Source organism: Coregonus clupeaformis, unplaced genomic scaffold (genome assembly GCF_020615455.1).
Source record: "Coregonus clupeaformis isolate EN_2021a unplaced genomic scaffold, ASM2061545v1 scaf0039, whole genome shotgun sequence".
NCBI lineage: Eukaryota > Metazoa > Chordata > Actinopteri > Salmoniformes > Salmonidae > Coregonus > Coregonus clupeaformis.
In genome coordinates, this window is record NW_025533494.1 from 1,030,305 (window position 1) to 1,037,718 (window position 7,414).

Here is a 7,414-nt window from a genome sequence, read left to right on the forward strand (position 1 = left end):
CAGTCATTATGTGTAATTAATTGGGTCAGTCTTTAAATCTGGTAATTCTATAACTACAAGTATGATGTTAGTGTTGATCTTTGTATGTATTATAAAATTAATGTTTTTTTTTAACAGATGTTTTTTTCTGTAAGTAATAGTTAATGTGTATTGATCATTATGTTTGTTGGTTGTTTGTTGATTTGGTAGACCTAATAACTAGCACATGAATTACATAATTATTGTGTGTAAGTCGTACCAATAACAGCTCACTTAACCTTATTTTCATCGTATTTTTATCATTTTACAAAATAGATCAACATCCTAATGACAGATATTTGACGTTTTCCATTTCTACAAATAGGAATGTTAAGGAAATGTTAAGAAATGTTTTTTTTCTTTTAAAATGCGTACTTGTAATATTTATTTAAAAAAATACTAACCAACCCTAAGTTATTTCCCTCCTTACTGTTAGGTGACATACACTGAGTATACAAAACATTAACAACACCTGCTCTTTCCATGTCATAGACTGACCAGGTGAATCTTGGTAAAAGCTATGATCCCTTATTGATGTCACTTGTTAAATGTCACTATTTTGACATATTGTAATTAGACCATGTTGCTTATATAAATATATATATACTGACTCACTGTCACTCAGTTGGTTATAAGCAAGTTTTTTCTTTTATTTTTTATCTAAACATTGAAGATATAAATGTATTTGCCTTTTGCAGATTCTAAAGATAAATATATTGGAATTCTTCGCAGGAGCTCTAGCACATTCAGTAGCTTATATAGTTTCAGTTCAAACAATCAATACATCTAATTAAAAATATCATGCATGTTTTAGAGAAAAGACAATACTGCAAATATAAATAAATATTAAGAACACTTATTCTATGTGTCCAATGATTGCTTTGTTGTAATAATCATCAATGAAGTCAAAAAGTCAAAAACCCATGTCCCTTGACGCAGATTGACATTTATTGGGATGAGTCTTGTCCTCGAGGCAATGCTGAGGGGTTTCCCCTAGATGGGCCAGCCGCGAAGTTAAAACTGGCTATATTGTAATTGTATGATATATTTGGACAAGAGGCTATTCAACAGTGGAATAGAACTGACTGCTGTCTACACAGAGACATATGCTGAAACACACTTTGCCATCACTCTTTCAATTATTCCATGTATAATTCTCACGTATGATTCCAGGTGTATCTGATCTTTCACTGTAATCTTTCAAAAGGTTTTCTGCTTGGCCATAAAGACCCTTAGCTTCATTGTAGACAGCACTAGCTGCTTTCTCTGCTGCCTCCTGTACTGTCTCTGCCTCCTCTGCTGCAGTAGCTCCTACTATCCCTCCTCTTACCGCTCCTGCTGTTGCGGCGGTTCCAGCAACAACTCCTACAGCTATGCCTATCCCTGAACCCACTCCCATGGTCGCCCCTGTCTCTGCTGCAAGTGCTGGTCCTGCTACCTCCGCCGCGACTGTTGGCACTGTTTTCATTGAAGCTGCCATCTGACGTTTGACTAAATGAACCAGGGGTTTTGTAGCGAGTGTGAGTGGGATCCCTGTCACCAGTGCCACCCCAAGGAACGCTCCTACCACTACACCTGTTGTTATCCCTGAGAGTTTGATCAGGAGCTTCTTTCTCGCTCTTTCTTTAGCCTGTTTTCTCATCTCTTCCTCTGACATCTGGCCTTTTAACTCCTTCCTAAGACTCTCTATCTCTGCTTGTATTAATCTCTCTGCCTCATGCAGCATCTCGTTGGTGTAGCATCCTCCTCTGTTCTCTCTCACCATCTTCTCTATGGTGTTGAGTAGCTCTGCTACTTGGTACTGGTTGCTGTGCTGACCCTGCTGATTGGTGTTCCAGTATTTGTTGTCGATGACGTGACAACGGCCACCACATTTCTCCACAAGCTTGTTCAGTTCATCATTCTGTTGGACAAACTTCTCAATGGTCAAACCATTGAGCTGGTCACCATGAGTGAAGAGGACTGTGGCATATTTGAAGGCCTCTGGAGAAAAATATTTCTCAATTTTCGCTACAGCTTCTTTTTCGTGGACTGTATACCGTTCCACTTTCAGTACAATGAGAAAGGCATGCGGCCCCGGAGCACACTCTGTTATACATTTGACTATTTTAGGTTTCAGCTCCTCTTTAGGGATGTCAGTGTCAAAGAATCCAGGTGTGTCAATCAGGGTGATGTTTCTTCCTTTGATGTTCTTGGTCTGCGCTTCACATATTTGTGTTGGGCGGAGGTGGAGGAACTGTCTACGAAATACATCATCTTGTCCGAAGATTGTGTTTCCAGCACTGCTTTTACCTCCTCCGGTTTTCCCAGCAGCACAATCCTGATGTCTATAGGGACGGTTCATAATTATAACTTGAACTGGATCAATCATATAGAAATAATGTATATGATTTAAAGGTGGGGGTGAATTTTTGTAACTCACCTTGCTCTGGTCGAGCACCCAATACGAACCCTCTGAGATGCAAAGCATTCTGGGCAGTCTGAAAAGCCTGTCGATTAGAACAAACAATACAACTGCAATGAAGGATTGTGACTGTTATTATTAAACAAATCTGTAGTTATGGATGTTTTACACAGTATTATATAATGGCTTCAGAGAATCTGAAATGTGATTGGCTGAAACATATGAAACCTATTGTCACGATACCAACATTGTACAAACGATACGATATTAGGCCAAGTATCACGATACCAAGTAGTATCGCGATACCACGGTGGAAAATCAGTGGCATAGCATCCTGTTCGCCCCGTTCCCCGGACACTTGTTAACGTTTTCTATACGTTCTCCAAAAACCTGTCACTAAAATTCACACTGTACTCAATTACATTTTACTTTACACTGTTCAGTGTATAATAGAATACTGCATATAATGGCTAATTTGCTCATATTTCCAAAGGCCTACCTGTGATTTGGCTGGAGGAATGGGAGGAAGGAATGTACATGCATAATGATCTGCATGTCATTGTATCAGTAAGGAGAAAACACTGCATGAAACCTTCTTTACTCTTCAATTAACACAGACACACACACTCTCCCTCCATTCCTTACACACTCTCTCTGTCACCCTCACTCTCAGAAACACAGCACACCACTCTCTCTCTCTCTCCCACAAACACACATACACACCACTCTCTCTCTCTCTCCCACAAACACACATACACACCACTCTCTCTCTCTCTCCCACAAACACACATACACACCACTCTCTCTCTCTCTCCCACAAACACACATACACACCACTCTCTCTCTCTCTCCCACAAACACACATACACACCACTCTCTCTCTCTCTCCCACAAACACACATACACACACCACTCTCTCTCTCTCCACAAACACACATACACACCACTCTCTCTCTCTCTCCCACAAACACACATACACACCACTCTCTCTCTCTCCCACAAACACACATACACACCACTCTCTCGCTCTCTCCCACAAACACACATACACACCACTCTCTCTCTCTCTCCCACAAACACACATACACACCACTCTCTCGCTCTCTCCCACAAACACACATACACACACTGCTCCCAACTTTTACAACATTAGGCACCAAACAGAATTGAAGGAGCACCAGAAATAAATTGATTTTGATATTGTTGAGGCTTACAGGTTGTTAGCTAGCTAGGTAACACGACGGAACAACGTTGCTTGTTATCAAACCAATAATTAGCGACCCGGGATTAGTTTAAAATGGCCCGCGACATGGTTTTAGAAATTATATAAATTGTGTGCGACTCCCAATAGAAAGAAATCTCCTAAAATATGGGTCATATTTTTTTAACCGTTTAGGCTGGAGATAAGCCATTTTCTTTGCTGTAAAGCTACAAGCATGCCTGTCCATTACCCTCTCTGACACTCAGAGTGTGATACTCTGGCTCCATGGACTTTGATTATTTGAGCCAGGGTTGTTCATTTTCATTGTTTGGGTGTATTTCTATGTTGGGTTTTGGGTGATTTTCTATGGTTGCATTTCTGTCACGTTTATTTCTAGGATTAGTCATATGACTCCCAATCGGAGGTAACGAGTGTCAGCTGTCGGCTCGTATCTCTGATTGGGAGCCATATTTAAACTTGTGGTTTCTCCTTGGTTTGTGGGTTTTTGTTCCATGTTTCTGTCAGTGTTACAGAGGACTTCTTACTATCGTCATTTGTTGTTTTTTGTGGTTGCTTTATTAAATAAAGTCATCATGTTTCACTCCACGCGCTGCGTATTGGTCCGCTTCTTCAGACGATCGTGACAGAAAAACCCACCATCAAAGGACCAAGCAGCGTGTCAAGCGGCAACAGGACCCAGCTCCAAAGGCTTCCTGGACATGGGAGGAGATTTGGACGGAAAGGGGTCCTGGAATTGGGAGGAGATCCTGGATGGGATGGATCGCCGTCCATGGAGCGAAACGGTGGAAGAGGCGACGGCAGAGAGGAGCAACGGCGTCAGCAGGGCCATCATCGTTGGAAGGACGAGAGGCAACCCCAAAAAGTTTTTGGGGGGCACAGGGCTTGGGCGACGGGGCTAACGGAGGCAGAGAAGGGGCGAATTCAAGAGGCCACCAGGTTCACGGGGGTCACTGGCCAAAGTAGGGAAAGGAGATGGAGGCACGGCGTGAGAGACTGAGGTGTGTATCCAGTCCGGTCCGGCCGTTCCAGTTCCGGGGTAGAGCCAGTGGTGTGTGCCTCCAGTACGGTCCGGCCTGTTCACGACCCCCTCGCACCAAGAGATACGGTGCGCCCGCCAGCCCGGCCCGGCCTGTTCCGGCCACTCGCACCGGGGGATACGGTGCGCCCAGCCCAGCCCGGCCTGTTCCGGCCACTCGCACCAGGGATACGGTGCGCCGCCAGCCCAGCCCGGCCTGTTCGGCCACTCGCACCAGGGATACGGTGCGCTTCGCCTAGCCCAGCCCGGCCTGTTCCGGCCACTCGCACCAGGGATACGGTGCGCCTCGCCAGCCCGGCCCGGCCTGTTCCGGCCACTCGCACCAGGGATACGGTGCGTGTCGCCAGCCCTTTCCCACCAGTGCCTACACCACGCCCAAGCCTCCTGTGTGTCTCCCGAGTCCTGTGCGTCCTGTTGTGCTCTCCGCACTAGGCTTAATGTGAGTCCCCAGGGTCCAGCATGCCCTGTTCCGGCTCTCCGCACTAGCCCTAATGTGCGTTCCCAGGGTCCAGCATGCCCTGTTGCTTCTCCCCGACACTAGCCCTGAGATGCGTGTCCTCAGCCCGGTACCTCCAGTTCGGCACCACGCATCAGGCCTACGGTGCGTCCCCGGGCCAAGCATGCCCTGTTGCTGCTTCCCGCACTAGCCCTGAGATGCGTGTCCTCAGCCCGGTACTCCTCCAGTTCCGGCACCACGCATCAGGCCTACGGTGCGTCCCCAGGGTCCAGCATGCCCTGTTGCTTCTCCCCGCACTAGCCCTGAGATGCGTGTCCTCAGCCCGGTACCTCCTGTTCCGGCATCACGCACCAGGCCTACGATGGCCTCGCGGCCAGAGTCTGCCGTCTGCCTGAGGTCTGAACTGTCCGTCTGCCAAGCGCCGCAGGGAACTGCCCGTCTGTACTGAGCCTGCAAAGCCGCCCGTCTGCCATGAGCCTTCAGAGCCGTCCGCCAGACCGGAGCGCTAGAGCTCTCCGCCAGACAGGAGCAGCCGGAGCCTTCCATGAGACAGGAGCAGCCAGAGCCTTCGCCAGACAGGATCAGCCAGAGCCTTCCGTCAGACAGGATCAGCCAGAGCCTTCCGCCAGACAGGATCAGCCAGAGCCTTCCGCCAGACAGGATCGGCCAGAGCCTTCCGCCAGACAGGATCAGCCAGAGCCTTCCCGCCAGACAGGATCAGCCAGAGCCTTCCGCCAGACAGGATCAGCCAGAGCCTTGCCAGCCAGGATCCGCCAGAGCCGTCCAGCCAGGATCCGCCAGAGCCGTCCAGCCAGGATCCGCCAGAGCCGTCCAGCCAGGATCCGCCAGAGCCAGCCAGCCAGGATCCGCCATTCAGTCCGGTGCTGCCCCTTAGTCAGGTACTGTCCCTTAGTCCGGTGCTGCCTTTAGTCCGGTGCTGCCCCTTGGTCCGGTGCCGCCCCTTAATCCAGTGGGGTTTAATTGGGGGTGGTCAGGTGGAGGGCCTACGGAAGCGGATAGTGACTAAGGTGGGGGTGGGGACCACGACCTGGGCCAGAGCCGCCACCATGGACAGACGCCACCCAGACCCTCCCTAGACTGTATGCTGGTGCGCCCGGAGTGCGCACCTTAGGGGGTACTGTGATACTCTGGCTCCATGGACTTTGATTATTTGAGCCAGGGTTGTTCATTTTCATTGTTTGGGTGTATTTCTATGTTTGGGTTTGGGTGATTTTCTAGGTTGCATTTCTGTCACGTTTATTTCTAGGATTAGTCATATGACTCCCCAATCGGAGGTAACGAGTGTCAGCTGTCGGCTCGTTATCTCTGATTGGGAGCCATATTTAAACTGTGTGGTTTCTCCTTGGTTTGTGGGTTTTTGTTCCATGTTTCTGTCAGTGTTACAGAGGACTTCACTATCGTCATTTGTTGTTTTTTGTGGTTGCTTTATTAAATAAAGTCATCATGTTCACTCCACGCGCTGCGTATTGGTCCGCTTCTTCAGACGATCGTGACACAGAGGCTGCATGACAGTGAACTTGCAAAGTCTACTCAGACTGGTCTGTGCTCTTGGTTATAACAGGCGATGAAATTATACAATGTAACAACATTGCTCGCTTTGCACGCTGCTCCAATGTAATAAGTGTACATATCTAACAACAGAAGACTCATCAGGGTCTGGGTCTGCATCCCCGCTCGCCATCACGGCTAAATTATATATTTTTTAACTGACGGAGGAATAGACGCGCATGAAGAGCGGACGGAGAGAAGCAGGTGAGTGAGGGCTGTTAGGGGATGCAGCTGGCTGATTACAGCTAACAAAGGTGATACGTGCATGAAAGAGAAGTGGATATTATTGGACCAGTGCTTACAAGAGACTAGTGGCTTTAGCTTCAATTCAACTGAATTTATGAACAAAACAGACTTTATCAACATTTTATAACAGGCGCCAGCAGGTTCTTTAGATTGGTAGGGCTGAAAAGGTCAGTAGTATTATATAACTAAGGTATTCTAAAATGTTAGTATAATAAGAATCATGACATTTTGGAACCGTGATATTACCGTGGTACCGGTATACCGTGCAACACTAATTTAAGTTAATGGACATTTTGTGTAATTCTTTGAGACCTTCTTAAACGTCCCTCTCACCTTGGTAGAATCTCTGTCATTGGGATGGACGACAATGCGGATAAGGAAGGGGGTTCTGCTCGCTCGGTTCTGCTCGTACCGACGGATCTCTTCTAGCAGAACCTGCGTTGCCACGTTTGAGGGAACTGG

The 7,414-nt window shown here is 47.4% G+C and overlaps 1 long non-coding RNA gene across 1 annotated transcript; it reads right to left on the reverse strand.

Moving 5' to 3' along the window:
* Nucleotides 1–2,313: 2,313 nt before the first annotated feature.
* Nucleotides 2,314–7,393, reverse strand: LOC123483161. Its single transcript, XR_006658101.1, has 3 exons — nt 7,286–7,393; nt 2,441–2,507; nt 2,314–2,345 (listed from the first exon to the last, which is right to left on the reverse strand). It is a non-coding gene; the product is annotated as an uncharacterized LOC123483161 (long non-coding RNA).
* Between the last annotated feature and the right edge of the window lie 21 nt (nt 7,394–7,414).